Raw genomic sequence first — 21,110 nt, 5'->3', positions numbered from 1 at the left:
AAAGCTGCTCCCAGGTTTAATGATGCCTCACTCCGGGTATTGTTGGATGGGATGAGGAGGAGAGGGAGGGCAGAGATCTTCCCCCTGGCGGGCGGGAGGAAGCGGCCTGCCTCTGCCACCAAGAAGGCCTGGCTCGAGGTGGCAGAGGAGGTCACCTGCACCACCAACATATCGCGCACCTGCATACAGTGCAGGAGGCGCTTCAATCACCTAAGTAGGTCAGCTGAAGTGAGTACACTTACTTGTTCCCCTACACTCCGTCTGCCACATCACCGCCCCCACCCCACATCTCCTTCTGCACTGCCAACACTACTCTATCACATCACTCCTCACACCCACTCAAAGCTCATCCTCATCTTACCTGCACTTACTCACCTCGTTAGTACTCATCCCGCCACTACCACTCAACCCAGACCTCATACAATCTCATGGCTCTATCTCATACTCACCCTCTCGTGCATCTCTTTCACAGTCAGCCTCACTCAACCTGCCACTACCTGTGCTGCAGCCAAAGGGCATGCATCACATATGTGCAGTAGGAAGCGTAAGGCAAACGTGTCATGAGCATGAAGGGGATGCACATGGGTGTTTGAGGGTTTGTCATGATGTTTACCTATATTTAACTTCTGATCAACTCACATTACATGTTATATTGTCACCACTACTGCCACGTCATTGCAAATCTTGTCTGGTTTGTGCAATAATGCCCTTTCCTGAGGATCACAATGAAGACCCACAACTGCTGCCACCCATTGTATCACTGCAGAGTGGGTGTAGGTGTATTTGCAGGGCTCTTTTGTGCAGATGACTGAGAGACGTCGGTGATGTCCCCGGTGGCACCCTGGAAGAATGCAGAGAAGTTGTTGAGGGCAGTGGTGACTTTGACAGCGACAGGTAAGATGGTGGTGCTCGGGCTAGCCGGGAGCAGCTCGGCATGAAGGAGGCTGCAGATGTCCACGACTACATGTGGAGTGACTCTGAGCCTCCGTGTGCACTGCTGCTCAGAGAGTTCCAGGAAGCTGAGCCTCGGTCTGTAGACCCTATGGCGAGGGTAGTGCCTTCTGCGACGCATCTCTCTCTGCGGTTGCCCTCCCTCCTGCTGTGCAGGTGGCTGTGGCACAGCACTGTGTTGTGGAGCTCCACCTGTCAGAGGTGGACAGCAAGCCTGGTGATGCTGTTCGTCCTCCGAGGAGGTCATGACTGCAGCTACGGCGGCCCCCATCCGGAAGATGTACACTTGAGGGGGTCCGCAAGGTCGGTAAGTGTGTCTGGACACCGGGGTAAGTTTGCAAGTTTGTGAATTTTATTGTTAGGAGGAGGGTGGTGGAGGCCAAACTTTGTCCACAGTGACAGAGTGGCCTCCTGCAATGAGTGAGGGTCTTCCCCCCACCCCCCAAACCTGTCAAATGGACCTTTGCAGCTGCCACAGGCTGATGGCTGCAACACGTCCATTTCAACTGGGAGTGTTTCCCCCAGTACGGGAAACAGTCTCAGTTCATTGCAAAATCCCACCCCTCCTAAAATGTTATGCTAATCAGGTCTGTAAACGACCTGAAATACCTTAATGAGTACTTAAGTGGCACCCCGCCGGCTTTAATTGCCGGAGTGGAGAGTCAATCATGAGCCAGCAAGAGTTGATCCAGGGGTCAGGTGGAGATGCATAATGGTCTCAGGTGTATTCAGTATGCATAAATGGATCCAGTGTACTCGTAGAGGGGTGAAGAGCAGTGGGAGTGAAACCCAGCAGTGAAGCCCAGGGAGCAGGGGATGGTGAAAGGTAAACTCATGGGACCAGTGAAGGTGAGAGAAACAGCTGTCGGGAGGAAGAGCACATAAGATCGTAAGCAGCAGTAAAAGCTTGTGCAGCTGGTCCAAACCAGTCCAGAGAAGGGTGACAGAAGTGCTCTGAAAGATGAGTGGAGTCAGCAGCCATAGGAAGCAAGCAGAAAGGAGCAAAGCAAAGGTCATTCGGCAGCAATGAAACAGAATCCAGAACCAGCAGGAACAGGTCAGGGCTAGTAGCATAGTTTGAAAAATTCCTAACAGAGGTGCAGAACACAGAGGATGCAGGAGTAGATCAGGTACTAGAATACAGGCAGTCCAGCAGAGAATACAGGGCTCGATTTTCGCACCCCTGAGCGGGTGCGTTCGCCGAGGTGGGGCTGCGAAAATCGGGGATTCCCAGGGCGGGTCTGGAGCCCGGCTCCAACCCGCCCACTTCCAGGTTCCCCATTGACGCGCTGACATGCGCGCGCAGCCCCCGCATGTGGGACTCCCGCATGATTTGAGGTTAGGATCAGATCAGCCATGATCTTATTAAATGGCGGAGCAGGCTCGAAGGGCCGATTGGCCTACTCCTGCTCCTATTTCTTATGTTCTTATGTAACCTCAAATCTAAATTCATGTCCAATTTCCTGCCCGCTCCCCGTAACCCCTAATTCCCTTTACTTCTAGGAAACTGTCTATTTCTGTTTTAAATTTATTTAATGATGTAGCTTCCACAGCTTCCTGAGGCAGCAAATTCCACAGACCTACTACCCTCTGAGTGAAGAAGTTTCTCCTCATCTCAGTTTTGAAAGAGCAGCCCCTTATTCTAAGATTATGCCCCCTCGTTCTAGTTTCACCCATCCTTGGGAACATCCTTACCGCATCCACCCGATCAAGCCCCTTCACAATCTTATATGTTTCAATAAGATCGCCTCTCATTCTTCTGAACTCCAATGAGTAGAGTCCCAATCTACTCAACCTCTCCTCATATGTCCGCCCCCTCATCCCCGGGATTAACCGAGTGAACCTTCTTTGTACTGCCTCGAGAGCAAGTATGTCTTTTCTTAAGTATGGAGACCAAAAGTGTATGCAGTATTCCAACTGCTCTCATGTTTAAATCCCTTCATGGTCTCACCCTCCTTATCTCTGTAACTTCATCCATGTGTACAACTCTCTGAGAACTCCTACATTCCTCTGTCTCTGGCCACTTGTGCAAACCCATACCCTATACCCCACCATTGGCAGCTGTCTCTTTAGCTGCCTAGGCCCAACACTCCAGAATTCCCTCCCTAAACCTTTCTTCATTTCCACCACCCGCTCTTCTTTTAAGATCCTCCTTAAAACCCACCTCTTTAACCAAGCTCTCAATTACCCATCCTAGTATCTCCTCCTTTGTCTCAGCGTCCATTTTTGTCTGATTACACCTTGGGACATTTCTGATAACTAAAGGCACTATATAAATGCAAGTTATTGTTGTTGTATCCACTCTCTTTACATTACCCCAGGCTTTATGAGGTTTTTGCCCAGGCTCATTGCTGGGTGTCTGGCTGTAATAGGTGAAGGCCCTGTGCTCAGATGTAAATGAGGTGGGACGGACAATCCCAGCCTTCTGCTTCTATTACTTGTCATTGCAGCCCAGGGACACTGCGACACAATGGTGTCCCAAGAAGCGTTGTGGGCTTGTGTCGGAAACCCCTCAGATTGGAGGATCTGAGTAGGGCCTGGCAGGAAGCCAAAGAGGACCATAAGAGCATATTGGAAATTTTTAAATACTCATTCAAATTGATTTAGGGCCTTCTGGTTGCTACTCACTAGCCTCTCAGGTCTACATCTGAGCTAATTTTCCTCCCCAGTTTTCTGGTGCAAGGCAAATCTCAGAAGTTGAAATGTAATGATTTACACTGATACGTAGTCCTATTTAACATGGTAAGGCGAGAAATTATAGTGTATCTTATTGAATTTATAACAAAAAAAACCCAAAATTGGTAATGTTTTCCTTAAGAGGCTCTTAAAATGTTAAGACTACACTTGTGATCTCAGTTAAAATGTTTGTGCTTTTTTTGTTGTATTGAAAATTGTTTCCAAGACCAGTTGGGTTCATTTGTACGCAGTATGAGATAAGCAAATTCCTAAGATAACTAAATCTTCGCCAAGCCCAGCTTTGTTTTTGGTATTCACAGAGCCATTCTTGTATGTGTAGTTCTGGTTTGAACACATAGGTTGGGTCAGACAAAAATATCAGGTATAACAAGATTCCACTGTACATTTCACAGGAACAAGTACATATTTATGCCAGCCTACAGTATTGTTTTGTGTGTGCGCGTTTGGTTGTTCTTTTAACTATCACAAAGCATTTAAAATTAAGAAGTAAGTTCATCTATATATGTGGGGTAACAAAAAATGAGCACTTATGAATTTTTTTAAAGTTGTGTTTTATATGACTCCTCCTTTTGCATACTTTTCATTGCTGTAGCCTGCGCTATCTGCTTTAGTCACACCCTGAAATATCAACACATCTAAATACTTTTGAAATAACAAGTACGCAATTTATTTTCATCTTTACACAAGGCACTAACACACTGGATTAAACAGAAACATTTTGTAATATTAATGAGAATAGTTTTTGATTGGAATGTATTGCTTCATCAGAGTGTTTGTAGCTCTGTAGGGGAAAATAAATGCATTATGTCCTTTTGGCAAAATCCGTTCTACCTTGCATGAATTGAATTAAACAATATTATGAGGCTGTTAATGTGGCAGCAGGACATCTGCTTTTTGTGCACTGTACACCCCTGTAGTGTTCTTAGCATTGTAAAATGGGAGGTCAGCTCATTTGCACCATATCATTGCACGCCAACACTCCATGTGCATGGTGCGCTGGAAGAGCACCATGCAATTTATCTAGTACCTGCAACTTAAAGGACAGGTGCCAGTCCCTTTAAAGATGAGAGGGAGAAATAGCTGGACTAAGGCCACGAGGTAGAAGAGCAGCATTTTAGGGTGCAACTTTGGAAGTCTTACTGCAGGAGTGAACACCTGAGGAAAAAATTTGCTGTTCTCCACAAGGCTGCCAAAGTAAGTGTGGTCACACTTTGCTTAATTTAACAATGTTGCCTTACAATGTATATTAGCAACGTTTCACTGTAAGTCTGCTCGAGGATCACAGTGGGAGAATACATAGCACTTTCCAAATGCACAGGCATGCCCATGTTTTTGAATGGCATTCTTTATTGTTGCCATACTAATGCGTTTGAACTATCATCCATTGAAAAGGCAAGCTATGAACACCAAGCACACTGCCATCACAAGCTACCTACATGCTGCCTGTTCAGACACTCACAGAAGCTAGCTGCTGGGCTGAGAATTTGGGTGGTACCCATCTTCTTCTCTTGGCTTCCTCATTTCAACATTTGTCCCTTTTCTATTTGCAGAAGACCACCAAAGGGGGCCCACCTAATCTAAGATATTTGACTGCTTATGAAGTGAGGGCACTCCCGATTCTGGACACAGCGGTAATTGAGGAAGTGGAGGGGGGGGGGGGAGGTCAAAGGTCTTATGGCTAGTAACATCCATTGCTTTTTCTTCATTACCTCCCTACTCATTCATTTATTCCCTCACACACAGGTATACATTGCAGTGCAGCAGCTAAACACATTATAATGTGTTGCCAATCAAGGGGTGTCTGTTCATCAGTATTGTAAAATATACTTTTCTAGGTGCCAAAGAGGCAGTGGCAGAGCCCAAAGCCCACCCTGGACACAGCACCTGTTAGCATCCTGCCGTTTTAGGCAGCAACAATAATGCATCCATTCAGGAGGTTCACTTTGCGAGTTGCAGAAGGGAGCACCTGGTGAATCGCTGAGCAGGAGAAAGTGGAAGTGGAAGTGGCAGTGGCAGTTAAGGTGGTGCAACTTGTTGGCCAGAGGGCTAATTCAAGGCTTTCTTCAGCTGTTGAGCCTAGAGATTTCAATCTCACAGGAACCTGTCTTCTATTGCTGGTTCCATGCTAATGCATCTTTTCAGAGTGAAGTTGTACAAAATGAAGCTGGCTACAATAATTTTGGTACCTTGATTGGGCAAGACTTCCCGCTGTCTGAACTTTTGCTTTTATATCCTAATGATTTGCTGCACCAAGCGTCTGGCTCTTTGTATCTTTCTTCAGATCTTGTCCACTGGCCAGGTTTCCAGTGGATAGCATTGGTCCACTAGCAGCCATCTGTCCATCCATTCTTCTGTCCTTTGAAACAATGGTGCCACCATTAATTGCCATAAAATATATTGGCAGCAACTAGGGTATTTGGCATTATTTTGCATGATTCTTTACCTACAACTACGACCATCTGCAGATTCATAGAGTTGAACCATTCTTTGTTTATGAAAGGGAGTGGTATTGGTTTAGGATCCATTAGTAATGCCCTATACTTTGAGGAATCCAGCCAGAAGGTAAAGTGCAGGGTTACTTCATGTTACTAGGGAAGTTAGTGAAATTCCTGGCCTGGGCAAACAATGCACTTGTCACCTGCATGATGTAGCTGTACATTGCCGGTAGTAAGAATGGATGGATATCTCCTACTGTTGCTTGGAAAGAACCAGTAGCAAAATAAATTCAACTTGGTAACCAATTCAACTGACAAAACTGTCCCTGGCCATGCAGTGGTTTCAAGGTCTGACAGGAAATTGCACATTTCTGTCAAAGCCTCCCTTAAATTGTAGTTTCCACTTGCAAATTTCTTTGACCATGTCCAGGTAATGATGTAAGGGCAGCTTCATCTTGAGTGTCTAAGATGTAAATACACCTGCCTTACATACCAGCTCTGATACTTCTCCAGAATCTGCAGAGAATGGAATGCTCAATGGGATACTCACAGGTTTACTGAGGTTCCAGCCAATTGGCCAACACCCCAAGATGGGAGATTGCATGCAGCCTTAACAAGGTTACAACTATTTCATTGTTAAAACCAATAAAAAATAAGCAGGCAAGTTGCTGAGTCAATTTGCAACAACTTGAAGCAACTACCAATCAGACTCTCCATGAAGCAAGAGAATCCAACATGGCTGAATGGCTTTACCAGCCAGTATATGTTTTATGTGCTATTCGGGTGTTGTGAATGCATTATGGGACCAGCAGTTAATAAAAATAACTTTTGGGCCTTAATGAGCACAACACAACAGGTGCTTTCCAGCAGCATGATGACTCAGCATACACACCAGGTGCATAGCAGGCCTCAGTGCCTGATCATACAAGTTTCCTGCATTACATGTGCTGCCAGCAACAACAAAGCATTATCGGCCCCTATATTTAATCATATGAGTCGTCAATCTACATATGAATGATTCAGAATGCAGGCTGCAAATTTTTTTTTATATTAAACTAACCTTTCTGAAAGGATTTCTAGTTTCATCCATTATGAATACAGTTTGTTAGGGACATAATAATTTTGAATCTTGTTTGGTAAAACACTAATTTTTTGGCACAAGGAAACAGAACATAGAAATAACAAAATGCAAAGTAAATTGGCTGGAGAATTTAAGTGGGACGTCAATGTGTGACCACAGAATTTTGAAAGAAGGATCCTAATCTCCACACTATTCAACTGACCCCACATATTTTCTCAGGAATAACCTGCCACAGGGGAATTAGCACAGTGGATTAGCACACTATGCTTTCACTTGTAAAATTTGGCTGTGAATCCACCACAAGCTAACATTGAATGGAAGGTTTTTTCCTCTCTGGAGGATGTAAGGGTCCTACATGAAATGTACTTAAGCAGTCTCAACCCAGTTCCTGGTGGGAAGAGGTCTACAGCACAAGTATGACCATAATTTAACATGAGTTACCAGCCTCTGAGATTCCTCTTTGCACTATTTTTAGCATGTTGATTAATGAGTTCACGTCAAATTCCTGTGCAGTATTTTAACGAAGTTGCTAGCCTGTTTATTTGAACCAAGTTAACAACTTCATTAAAACAGCATACACAGGAACTTGATGTGGACATAGAGATATCCTAGGAATGACTGTCATGGGAAATTGAATTAAAAAAAAAATTGTTCACAGGATGTGGGTGATGTTGGCAAGACCACGTTTATTGCCCACCCTTAGTTGCCTTGAGAAGGTGGTGGTGGGCCGCCTTGAAGCACTGCAGTCCTAGTGGTGATCGTGCCCCCATAGCGACGTTAGGTACGGAATTCCAGGATTTTAACCCAGTGATGATGAAGGAACAGTGGTATATGTCCAAGTCAGGATATATTTGACTTGGAAATGGTCTTTGACATTTGGCATTAAAGAATGTAGCTGGGACAAATTAAAGGAAGCTTCACTCTGCATCTGGCTGTGCTTTACCTGATCAGGGAGTGTTTTATGCTGTCAATGAGTGCTAAACATATAAAGTATTCCATTCCACAGCACTGATATCCCTTATTTTGATTTAAAAATATCTCAGATAATGTAATTTTTACTGACCTATAGCACCATTGCTATCACTAACTTTGTTAAGTAAGCATGATGTGGAGATGTGGACCATTTCCAAGTCAAATATATCCTGACTTGGACATATACCACTGTTCCTTCATCATCACTGGGTTAAAATCCTGGAATTCCGTACCTAACGTCGCTATGGGGGCACTATCACCACTAGGACTGCAGTGCTTCAAGGCGGCCCACCACCACCTTCTCAAGATGGACTGGGGTTGACAAATGTAAGGAATCTTACAACACCAGGTTATAGTCCAACTGTTTTATTTTTTCAAATAAAACAGTTGGACTATAACCTGGTGTTGTAAGATTCCTTACATTTGTTAAGTAAAGTAAAATGGAATGTCTTCTGAATGTGCTTATAGAATCATAGAAAGGTTGCAGCACGGAAGGAGGTCATTCGGCCCATCGAGTCCATGCCGGCTCTATGCAAGAGCAATCCAGCTAGTCCCACTCCCCCGCCCTATCCCCATAGCCCCTGCAAATTTTTTCCTTTCAAGTACATATCCAATTCCCTTTTGGAGGCCATGATTGAATCTGCCTCCACCACCCCATCTGCAGTGCATTCCACATCATAACCTCTCGCTGCGTAAAAAAGTTTTTCCTCATGTCACCTTTGGTTCTTTTGCCAATCACCTTAAATCTATGTCCTCTGGTTCTTGACCCTTCCGCCAATGGGAACAGTTTCTCTCTATCTACTCTGTATAGACCCTTCATGATTTTGAATACCTCTATCAAATCTCCTCTCAATCTTCTCCTGTTCCAAGGAGGACAACCCCAGCTTCTCCAGTCTATCCATGTAACTAAAGTCCCTCATCTCTGGAATCATTCTAGTAAATCTTTTCTGCACCCTCTCTGAGGCCTTCACATCTTTCCTTAAGTGTGGTCCCCAGAACTGGACACAATACTCCAGTTGTGGCCGAACTGATGTTTTATAAAGGTTCATCATGACTACCTTTCTTTTGTACTCTATGCCTCTATTTATAAAGCCCAGGATCCCGTATGCTTTTTTAACCGCTTTCTCAACCTGCCCTGCCACCTTCAATAATTTGTGCACATATACTCCCAGATCTCTCTGTTCCTGTACCCCTTTTAGAATTGTGCTCTTTAGTTTGTATTGCCTCTCCTCGTTCTTCCTACCGAAATTTATCACTTTGCATTTTTCTGCGTTAAATTTCATCTGCCACGTGTCCGCCCATGCCACCAGCCTGTCTATATCCTCTTGAAGTCTATCACTATCATCCTCACTGTTCACTACACTTCCAAGTTTTGTGTCATCTGCAAATTTGGAAATTGTGCCCTGTGCACCCAAGTCCAAGTCATTAATATATATCAAGAAAAGCAGTGGTCCTAGTACCAACCCCTGGGGAACACCACTGTACACCTCCGTCCAGTCTGAGAAACAGCTGTCCACCACTACTCTCTGCTTCCTGTTAATTAGCCAATTTTGTGTCCATGCTGCTACTGCCCCTTTTATTCCATGGGCTTCAATCTTGTTGACAAGCCTATTATGTGGCACTTTATCAAACGCCTTTTGAAAGTCCATACACACCACATCAACCTCATTGCCCTTATCCACCCTCTCTGTTACCTCATCAAAAACCTCAATCAAGTTAGTTAAACACGATTTGCCTTTAACAAATCCGTGCTGGCTTTCCCTAACCAATCCACACTTATCCAAGTGACTGCTAATTTTGTCCTGGATTATCGTTTCTAAAAGTTTCCCCACACCGAGGTTAAACTGACTGGCCAGTAGTTGATGGGTTTATCCTTACACCCTTTTTTGAACAAGGGTGTAACATTTGTAATTCTCCAGTCCTCTGGCACCACCCCCATATCTAAGGATGTTTGGAAGATTATGGCCAGTATCTCCACAATTTCCACCCTTACTTCCCTCAGCAATCTAGGATGCATCCCATCTAGACCGGGTGAGTTATCTATTTTAAGTACAGCCAGCCTTTGTAGTACCTCCTCTTTATCAAGTTTTAGCCCATCCAGTATCTCAACTATATCTTCCTTTACTGAGACTCTGGCAGCATCAGCATATTGATATCAAATGTTTACACTAACTCTTAAACATGCAGAATATACTCCTTTCATGCCTTCTTACTTGGTGAGTTATCTTCATTCCACTGAAATGCATATCTGAGTTGAAATGTTACTAATATTTTGTTTCTAATGAGCTGGAAGAGAATCCACTAAAAGTGTAATAGCTCATTCACTGCACTGCAACAAGAAATCAGAATGGCCTCTGAGGCTGATCAAATTGTAGACATTTTTAGAATAGTCTGGACACTCAGCTATTCAGGATGCCATGATCATTCTACCTTTGAGCATCAAAGGTCACTGAGTTTCTGTTAATTCATGGATACGGTTTATGGGCAAGGCATTACAAAATGCTTCAAAAGATTGCACTCTTTACAATCTCTTTAACTTTCTGTAAGATTCTACTGGACTTAAAGAAGTTAGAGACTAAAGGTTCCTCTGACTCTGTCCTGTTGTACATCCTGCTCTTTTGTTCCACCATTGACAGCTGCGCCTTCAGCTGCCTAGGTTCCACTCTCTCGAATTCCCTTCCCTCCACCTCCCTCTCCTCCTTTGAACAAGCATTTGGTCAACCCTCCTCATAATTTTTTTCCTTTGGCTACGTTAAAGGTGCTATATAAATGCAAGTTGTTGTTTTTGTTGTTGTCCCAAGATGCTTTGCAGAAGTGTTATCAAACAAAATTTGATACCGGGCCATACAAGGTGATAATAGGACAGGCTTGGTCAATGAAGTAGGTTTTAAGGAGTGTCTTAAAGGAGAAGGGAGAGGCTTAGGGAGGGAATTCCAGAGCTTAGGGCCTAGGCAGCTGAAGGCACGGCCGCCAATGGTGGAGCGATGAAAATCGGAGATGCGCAAGAGGCTGGATTTGGAGGTGCGCAGGGATCTCGGAGGGTTGTAGGGCTGGAGGAGGTTACAGAGATAGGGATGGGCAAACCATGGAGGGATTTGAAATCAAGAATGAGAATTTTAAAATCGAGGCATTGCCGGACGGGAGCCAACGTAGGTCAGCGAGCACAAGGGTGATGTGTAATTGGGACTTTGTGCGAGTTAGAATATGGGCAGCAGGGTTTTGGATGAGCTCAGGTTTACGGTGGGTGCAAGATGGGATGCCGGCCAGAAGAGCATACTCAAAATTGAGAACTTGCAGATGTGAACCCATTTCCTGTCATTCATGGTCATAACTTTGTAAATCAAATGAACTGTACCACTGCATTGCCAGTGTAGTACAAAAGAATGAAACTTTTTAAGGACCCAGTACTGTGTTTCTAAAATGTATTTTATCAGTCCCCAGCCAAGAAGACTGGAAGGTTAACTTTTCTCAAATCCCTGCTAGTGCTTTTTGGTAACCAAACACTAGGGTGCACATAGATATCATCTTGGATACAACACTGTTGAGGACCAGTACCCAAGTGTATTATTTTAAAAAGGCCAATCTCAAGGGAATAAGGGCAGATCTCAAACAAATTGACTGGGAGGCAGCACCTCAGTTGAGAACAAATGGAATACTGCAGGATAAATCCATACTTAGGATTAGCAAGCACAAACGAAACAAGCATGAACCTAAACTGACCAATAAGATAATTTGAAGTGAAATATGAAAGATAAACAAATTTTACAAATACTATTGGGAAGAATACAGGAAGTTTCAGAGATATGGTACAAGGGTTAACAGATAGGCAAGTAGAATAACCATTGCTGCAGATGCTAAACATACCAGCAAGAAATTCTCACTGGGCTACACTGGTATGAACTTTAAATAGTTAACATATCCAATGATTGCTTCCTTGACATGTTAAATTGAGAAGACTCTTGTAGCATGCCTCTGCTACAAAGTTTGCACACCTTTAACTAAATGTTTTACATTTTCAAATAAATTGACAAAAAGACATTGGCCCTAAAATTCCACTGGAGTACTACCAGTTTCCCACTGTAACACTAGCTGGCGGTACCTCAGGGAAATGCCGTTAATGGCAGTTCTGCCAGTCTCCTGCTAGAGTTACAGCGGAACTCCATTGGAATCTCAGGGCCATTCTTTGATTTTTAAAAAGAGGCGATGGACACCCAACTAGCCTAAAAAGTCCATCCAGTGAGTAACTGAGCCATACAGATTAGGAAGATCCAAGGTTTAATTCCGGTCTGTGCTGAGTTAGTTGATCTCAGCCACGACGGTGGTAGAGAGAATTCAATTCATCTCAACACCCTGGGTATGGTAGGGCTCCTGCTCTTGTTCGCAGTTCAGTGTGTGTATATGAATGCTGAATAAGGGCAGAATGGACTTGGCTGTATTCCTCCAAATGCCCATGGTCGGATAGCCTGGCAAACACTCACTACCCAGGCTAGCAGAGGTACTGGACAGTGTCCAACAGTCATGGAACCATACCCATTAAGGAGTTAATGCCTTTAGGAGAGAAGCAGAGTGAAAAAAATTGACGAGATGAAAATAAAGGAAAAAAGAGGTTCTGATCATGGCACAGACTCTAAAGAGGAATCTTTTATTTAATAAAAAGGCACACTCTGAAAAGGAAGCTTGAAAACTTAATCTCTGGGCAACACAGATCAGATATCCAGATGGAATTCTCCTAAAATTTCAGAGTTAAAAGTCTAAAATGGAATCTGGCAATCTGCTTAAATTGATTACTGTTACTGTTCAAGCGTTTTCCCAACATTTTTGTCTTGTGCTCATGGCAAAATAACAGTTCCCATAAGCAGACTGAGTCTCCTTGAACCAAAACCTGTAGTCTTATATGTGCCATTAAAGCGATAACATGCCCAATTATATCCTGATTGTGCTGTTGAACATTGGAAATCACATGGAATGCTCACCACATTCTCCTGATTTTTTCAAAAGGGGAAAATATGCCATTCCGATACAGCAGTGGATTCAGGTCAAAACTAATAGATTTATTTACCAGTTGAATAATATCTACATGCAGTGAGACACAGTAAGATACTGAGAGTGAAATATTTAGAAACAATATTCCCAAAATTTCTGGAGACCATAGGGACATTTTTTTTTAATGTTTTTTTTCATTTTCTTTTGAACAATTTTGTTTATTTTTTATAAAAATATTGGAAATGGCATAAAAGACTGACTGGCTGGGGTGGTTGGAGGCAGGAGGTCATGTGGCAAAACTTCCAGGAATATGTCCAGCCAGAGTTGACAACCCTACCCGGCCCTGACTCTGTTCCAAATTCCAGAGGGAGGGAGGGATCTGGAGTGGCACTTTGCTATGTCATGGGGAGGGGGGAGAATCCAGCTAAAGATAGTAACATAGGAACAGGAGTATGTCATTCAGCCCCTCGAGCCTGTTCTGCCATTCAGTTAGACCATGGCTGATCTGTACCTCAACTCCATTTTTCTGCCTTTGATCCATGTCCCTTGATACCCTTACCGAATAAAAATCTGAAGATCTCGGTCTTGACAATTTAAATTGACCGAGCATCTACAGCTGTTTGGGGGAGAGGATTCCAGATTTCTACTACCCTTTGTGTGAAAAAGTACTTCCTGATTTCACTCCTGAATGGCCTAGCTCTAATTTTAAGATTGTGCCTCTTTGTCCTGGATTCCCCCACCAGAGGAAATAGCTTCTCTGTATTTACTCTATCGCATCCCATAATCATTTTAAATGCCTGAATTAGATCATCCTGAACCTTCTAAACTCAAGGGAATACAAGACAAGTTTATGCAACCTGTCCATATCATTTAACCCTTCAAGCCTTGGTATCATTCTGGTGAATCTGTGCTGCACCCCCTCCAAGGCCAATATATCCTTCCTGAGGTGCCGTGCCCAATACTAAACGCAGTACTCCAGATGGGGCCTGACCAAGGCTCTGTACAACTGAACATGATTTCCTCCCTTTGAGAAAAAAGCCAACATTCAATTAGCCTGATTGGTGATTTTTTTTGACAAAAAGATCATTTTACATTTGATGCTTTCCTCTGCAATCGATTGCTTTTAGGAAACTGGCTTTGTAGGCCTGACTAGTGTCAGCCTTAGCTCAGTGGTAGCACTCTTGCCTCTAAGTCAACGAGTCATGGGTTCAAGTCTCATTCCTGAGACTTGAGCATATAATCTGGACTGGCACTTTGGTGCAGTACTGAGGAAGTGCTGCACTCCTGGAGGTGCTGTCTGTTGGATGAGACATTAAACGTTAAAAGATCCCAGGGCACTATTCGAAAAAAAGCAGAGGAATTGTCACGGTGTCCTGGCCAACATTTATTCCTCAACTAATATCACTAAAACAGATTATCTGGTCATTTATCTCATTGCTTCCCTATATTACAACAGTGACTAAACTTCAAAAGTGCTTCATTAGCTGTGAAGTGCTTTTGGGACATCTTGAGGGCATGAAAGGCACTGTATAACTGCAAGTTCTTCCTTCAGTTGTTAATTATGTCTTCTACCAGGATATTATTCTGCCGTACAAGATTAGGGGCAAAGGAGGCAGAACTGGTGGGATTTTTGGCAAGTTATATCAATGTACCAGTACTTCCTCTTTTTCTGATGCCAACATGAGATGCAGATGCAAGAGGTGCATGCCTCACTTTTGCCGGAAGTTTTCTTCAGTTGAAAGAATTGATGGAGACTCGACGAGACCAGGTCCTGTCACAATTTTCACCCCTCTTCTCCCTCTCACTTGACCTGTTACCTCCAGGCAATAAGCATACAATCAATTCACAAAAGATTATGTCAGTAATTCTACAATCAATTTACAAAGGATTAAGATATCTGTTTTTAGAATGTATCTCTTACACAGTCTGATTACTTCCAGAAGTTTTATGAACCTTCACAACGCAATGTTCTGTGTGGATAATGTGGATCTCAGTTCATCCATGGGGTTCGGATCTCAAATCAGAACTAAAGACGTAAGAGCATCTGCTTCAATCCAAAGGCCATTGAGGACAGCTGTCATTCATCCATGATCACTGAAACAACGGTAGGGGATATTGCTTATCATGCTAATGAACATGTGCTCACACATCATCGAGGTTTCACATACCTGCTAATGCTCTGATCATCTGTAATTGTATTTTAATTAGCACCTAGAAGAAAGCCCTCGCATCCCAATTAATTTCCAAATCACTCAACCTACTTTGGTCCTGTAGTGAATTTGTCTCAGGCCTCTATTTTGAAATTTGGCACAGGAAGACGACTCCCATTTTAACGTTACCTATTTTTAAAAAAAAGTATGAAATAAGGAAAGAAATTTAAACACTGAAGTACTATTAAATACACCTTTCCTTACTGAATGTTCCAAGTAAAATGTAATACTTACAAGCTGTCTGTAGTGATACGACCTTTTTTCAATTTTGTCCAAATCAATGCCCCTGTGGTTTTAATAGAAATGCGGTTACCTGTCACATTTTTATAATCTTTCAGGTCCAAGACTCTTCTTTGAGCAATATTTATGTGATGAAATAAAATCATCTTTCTTCCTGTCTGATACAATCAAGTACGTCTTCGTGGAATCATAGAAATTTACGGCACAGAAGGAGGCCATTCGGCCCATTGTGTTTGTGCCGGCCGAAAAAGAGCTATCCAAGCTAATCCCACTTTCAAGCTCTTGGTCCGTAGCCTTGTAGGTTACGGCATTTCAAGTGCACATCCAAGTACTTTTTAAATGGGATGAGGGTTTCTGCCTCTACCACCCTTCCAGGCAGTGAGTTCCAGACCCCCCCCACCCTCTGGGTGAAAAAAATTCTCCTCAACTCCCCTCTAATCCTTCTACCAGCTACTTTAAATCTATGCCTCCTGGTTATTGTCCTCTCTGCTAAGGGAAATAGATCCTTCCTATCCACTCTATCTAGGCCCCTCATAATTTTATACACCTCAATTAAATCTTCCCTCAACCTCCTCTGTTCCAAAGAAAACAACCCCAGCCTATCCAATATTTCCTCATAGCTAAAATCCTCTAGTAGTAGCAACATTCTCGTAAATCTCCTCTGTACCCTCTCTAGTGCAAGCACATCTTTTCTGTAATGTGATGACCAGAACTGTACGCAGTACTTAAGCTATGGCCTAACTAGTATTTTGTACAGTTCTAGCATAACCTCCCTGCTCTTATATTCTATGCCTTGGCTGATAAAGGAAAGTATCCCGTATGCCTTCTTAACTACCTTATCTACTTGTCCTGCTACCTTCAGGGATCTGTGGACATGCACTCCAAGGTCCCTCTGTTCCTCTACACTTCTCAGTACCCTACCATTTATTGTGTATTGCCTTGCCTTGTTTGCCCCTCCCCAAATGCATTACTTTACACTTCTCTGGATTGAATTCCATTTGCCACTTTTGTGCCCACCTGACCAGTCCATTGATATCTTCCTGCAGTCTACAGCTTTCTTCCTCACCATCAACCACACGGCCAACCTTTGTATCATCTGCAAACTTCTTAATCATGCCCCCTACATTTAAGTCTAAATCACTGATATATACCACAAAAAGCAAGGGACCTAATACCGAGCCCTGCAGAACCCCAATGGAAACAGCCTTTCAGTCACAAAAACACCTGTTGACCATTACCCATTGCTTCCTGCCACTGAGCCAATTTTGGATCAAACTTGCCATTTTCCCTTGGATGCCATGGTCATTTACTTTTCTGATCAGTCTGCCACGTGGGACCTTGCCAAAAGCCTTGCTAAAATCCATGTAGACTATATCAAATGCGCTTCCCTCATCGACCCTCTTTGTTATTGCCTCAAAAAATTCAATCAAGTTAGTCAGACACGACCTTCCCTTAACAAATCCATGCTGACTGTCCTCGATTAATCTATGCCTTTCTAAATGACGATTAATACTGTCGCTCTGAATTGTTTCCAGTAATTTGCCCACCACCGAGGTTAGGCTGACTGGCCTGTAATTACTCAGTTTACCCCTTTCTGCCTTTTTAAACAACGGTACAATGTTATCAGTTCTCCAGTCTTCCGGCACCATGCCTGTAGCCAGAGAGGTTTGGAAAATGATGGTCAGAGCCTCCGCTATTTCCTCCCTTGCTTCTCTTAACAGCCTGGGATACATTTCATTGGGCCTAGCGATTTATCTACTTTCAAAGATGCTAACCCCTTAATACTTCCTCTCGCCCTATGTTTATCTCATCCAATATTTCACATTCTTCCTTCTTAACTACAATATCTGCATTGTCCCCCTTTTTATGAAGACAGACACAAAGTATTTATTAAGAACCATCCCCACATCTTCCGCCTCCATGCATAGGTTACCTTTTTTGTCTCTAATATGTCCTACTCTGTCCTTATTTATCCACTTGCTCTTTATGTATTTATAAAACACCTTTGGGTTTTCCTTGATTTTACTTGCCAATATTTTTTCATGCCCTCTCTTTGCTTTCCTAATTTCCTTTTTAATTTTATCCCTGCACTGTCTATATTCCTCTAGGTTTTCTGCAGTATTGAGCTTTTATTAAATCTCTTTATTACAACAACAACTTGCATTTATATAGCATCTGTAACATAGTAAAACATCCCAAGGCCCTTCACAGGATCATTATCAGACAACATTTGACACTGAGCCACATAAGGAGATATTAGGACAGGTGACCAAAAGCTTGATCAAAGAGGTAGGTTTAAGAAGCGTCTTAAAGGAAGAGAGAGAGAGGTGGCGAGGCAGAGAGGTTTAGGGAGGGAATTCTAGAACTTAGGACCTAGACAGCTGTAGGCACGGTCGTCAGTGGTGGGGTGAAGGAAATTGGGGATGCACATGAGGCCAGAGTTGGAGGAATGCTGAGTTCTTGGGATCATTAATACTGGGAGCTGCTTCAGTGTTTGTTCAGGTAAGTAATCATGTCCAGAGTTGGTATTTGTAATACAGTAATACACTTTAGCACTTTTATTTTTAACTTTAAAACCAGATCGGTTTACTGAACACAAACAAATATGTGGTAGTGGTGAGGAAGCAACATTTCCCATTAGTATAAACTTCTTACGTGGACTTTTGCATGTCTTTGCAAATAATTAAAGTGAAGCTTATATTTCTGAAGAATAGTTTGGCATAAAGTAAAGATTACAAGTACTGGCAAGTAGAATGAAGTGGCATAATTACAGATTTCATATTACTGGGTAGAGCTTTCATCTGTTTGTTTGTTCTGCAGTGGAACCATAACTCATTAAGTCTTTGATTGCGGAAGGAAAACATTTCTCTTTCAATACATGGGGGCGGAGTACATATCCTTAAAAAGTGACACAAGTGCTAGCTGATGCCAAAGCACAAATACAGTATGAAGTTATGGTATTTGTCTCTTAACATAAATTCGTATATATGCCAAAATAAGTAAATAATAATGATACAAGAACAGTAAGATCACTGCCGTATTAGAGTTTTTCTATTATTTTTCCCCTTTTGACCACTTCTCTTATGAAGGCATTGATTTAAGCTGATGTACTGTTCATGGTTGCTGGTGGGACCTTCCTATATCTTGTCAAGTGGTTATTTTCATGTGTAACCCTAGGCAGGCTATTGAACCTTAGGCAGCAACACAGCTAAACCAATCCTGTTGTCACCCAGCATCCACACACGCATTTTCCAACAGCTATCAATCCTGTATGATTTCTTTCGTACCTAACTACAAGATGCTGAGGTGAACTGTAGTGTACCTACTGCTACCCCTGCTGAAATTTGCTAACTCACCACTGACTGGAAATTGAATCTGAGCCCTTCTGGGGTGTATAGCTCAGTAACATACTAAGTGTATTTCCTCACTGAACCATAGATGGAGCTTGACATTTTTTTAATACCAATCTGAAGTATTAGGTACAGATATACCGGTCAGATGACATTAAAGCTCCAATTTTAACCCTGGCTGCCTGGCATGAACTGTGCGGACAGTGGGGTGGAGGTTAAAATGGTGGTTGGACGCTAAATGCTGCATTTGCACCCCGCCATTTAACAATGCAATGCCCAAATCAGCATAGTTCCAAAGCCGCAGCAAAATCTAACGTTAAGCAGATTCGGAGCCAGAATTTGCCCACGTTAATTCAATATTTTTAAGGTTTCCTTGTGAGGCCAGGAGGAGCACAGTGCTTCTCCCGGCTCCATAAGGAATCCTTGGGCACCCTCTGCTTCAGGCTTCCCCCTCCGCTGACCGTGATTGCCACAACCCCCCTCATCACTAACTTTGCCGGGAACCATTTACTTGGGTCCCTGGGTGACCTGCAGCTGCCCGATTTCCCACTCCCACCCACCGGCCTCCACATCATCCCCATCGGTTTGGGCAGGAGTCAGCATCGGGATATTTAAATGAGGCCCGGGAGTAAAAATTTACTGGGTTTCACGCTGTAGTGGGCACTTCCCTCCCACTCTGGCTCCCGCACTCTCACCTAGATTAAAATCGGGGCTTAAGTATTAACAAATAGCATTGGAGCGGCCAGTTGGGGAGAAGGCATCATGTGATGGGGTGGAACCAGCAACCACTGGGAGAAGGAAAGACCATTCCTGTGGTGCATTCACCCATTAAGCCATTGTGAGGTTTTATTTATTTAATTCACAAATCATTAAATCCCACTTTGTAGATATTACCGATCTAAGTAAATATTGTTCCACCTCACTATTCAAATAGCTTTCAAGATGCTGGAACACATAATCTAATGGGTATGATAATCATGTTTATATGAGGCAAATGATCTCCAGCTTTACCCTCTCTTTAAAAAAAATAACAATCATAGTGTAAGTGATACATTTTGCACTTTTACTAGAGCTCCCTTGAATGTTGGGCTCGATAACACCTCTTCCATCACTCCACAAGGATGCTATCAGTGCTTCCTTTTTAAAAAAAAAATTACAATTTTCTCCCATCCTTTCCTGTAGTTGTTGACTCTTGTACAGTTTCTCAGGCACAGACCAACCTCTATTACCTTGCCCAAGTTCCACACTGTGTGGTGTGATGCAGTGTTTGTTGTCAGATTGGGCATGGTCAAAGGTTCATGCCCTACTCTCAGTTCTTCATCTGGGTTGTGTCAAATGGTGAGACACTCAGCAGTAGAGAGGCATTTCCCACTAGGGCAAGGGAAAATCAATGGGGAATGCCCCTGGCATCTTTTGGTTACACGGGGTATTGGCAGAACCTGGGGGCACAGATGTGTGTCTGTCAAGCCAGATGGACAAAATATAAGGGAAGGAGTATTACCAATAAAGGGAGAAATTTATCCAGAACCCCTCACTCATGGGGAAAAAAAAGGAGATTAAAGAAATCGAGTTTGGGGGTACCCGTCTATGGTTTCTTTTACACTTATTTGTGAAGCGCTTTGCGATTTTTTTTATAGTAAAGGCGCCATATAAATGCAAGAGGCACACTGTTGAAGCAGAATAAAGGGGAGCTTTACTCTTTTTCTAGTAAAACACATGGGAGAGTGCTCGATGCATTTGGTACTAAAAGTGGAAGACGTTCCCATCTGCAGGACTGAAATTCTTTAACTTTTAATGAACATAAAAAAAATGGAGGAATATAGTGACAGCAGGTGTTTGAGATTCTTCACAACTGACATAAGGTGAAATTTCATAGAATAAATAATAGCATGAGTCTTGTCAATATTTTTTAAATTTTTGAATATACATAAAATAATTTACAATATAGAGAAATAGTAACGAAATGAGAACACCGGTATATTATTTAGTAGTATTATTCAACTTTTGAATATAACAAACACGGTAAACCGTATTGTTTCGAATTGATCCGACACAACCCATCACTTGAAAAGCAGCCGACCAAATAATCGTTAGTTTCAGCCTTCGGTGTGTTGGCTGTTAAACAACTTGTAAAAAAAATCTGAAATAAATCAATGCAGGCTCAAAAGGAAAGAATCGGATTCTTGCTCAG

Source organism: Heptranchias perlo, chromosome 6, assembly GCF_035084215.1.
Source record: "Heptranchias perlo isolate sHepPer1 chromosome 6, sHepPer1.hap1, whole genome shotgun sequence".
NCBI lineage: Eukaryota > Metazoa > Chordata > Chondrichthyes > Hexanchiformes > Hexanchidae > Heptranchias > Heptranchias perlo.
This window is presented reverse-complemented; position numbering follows the sequence as displayed.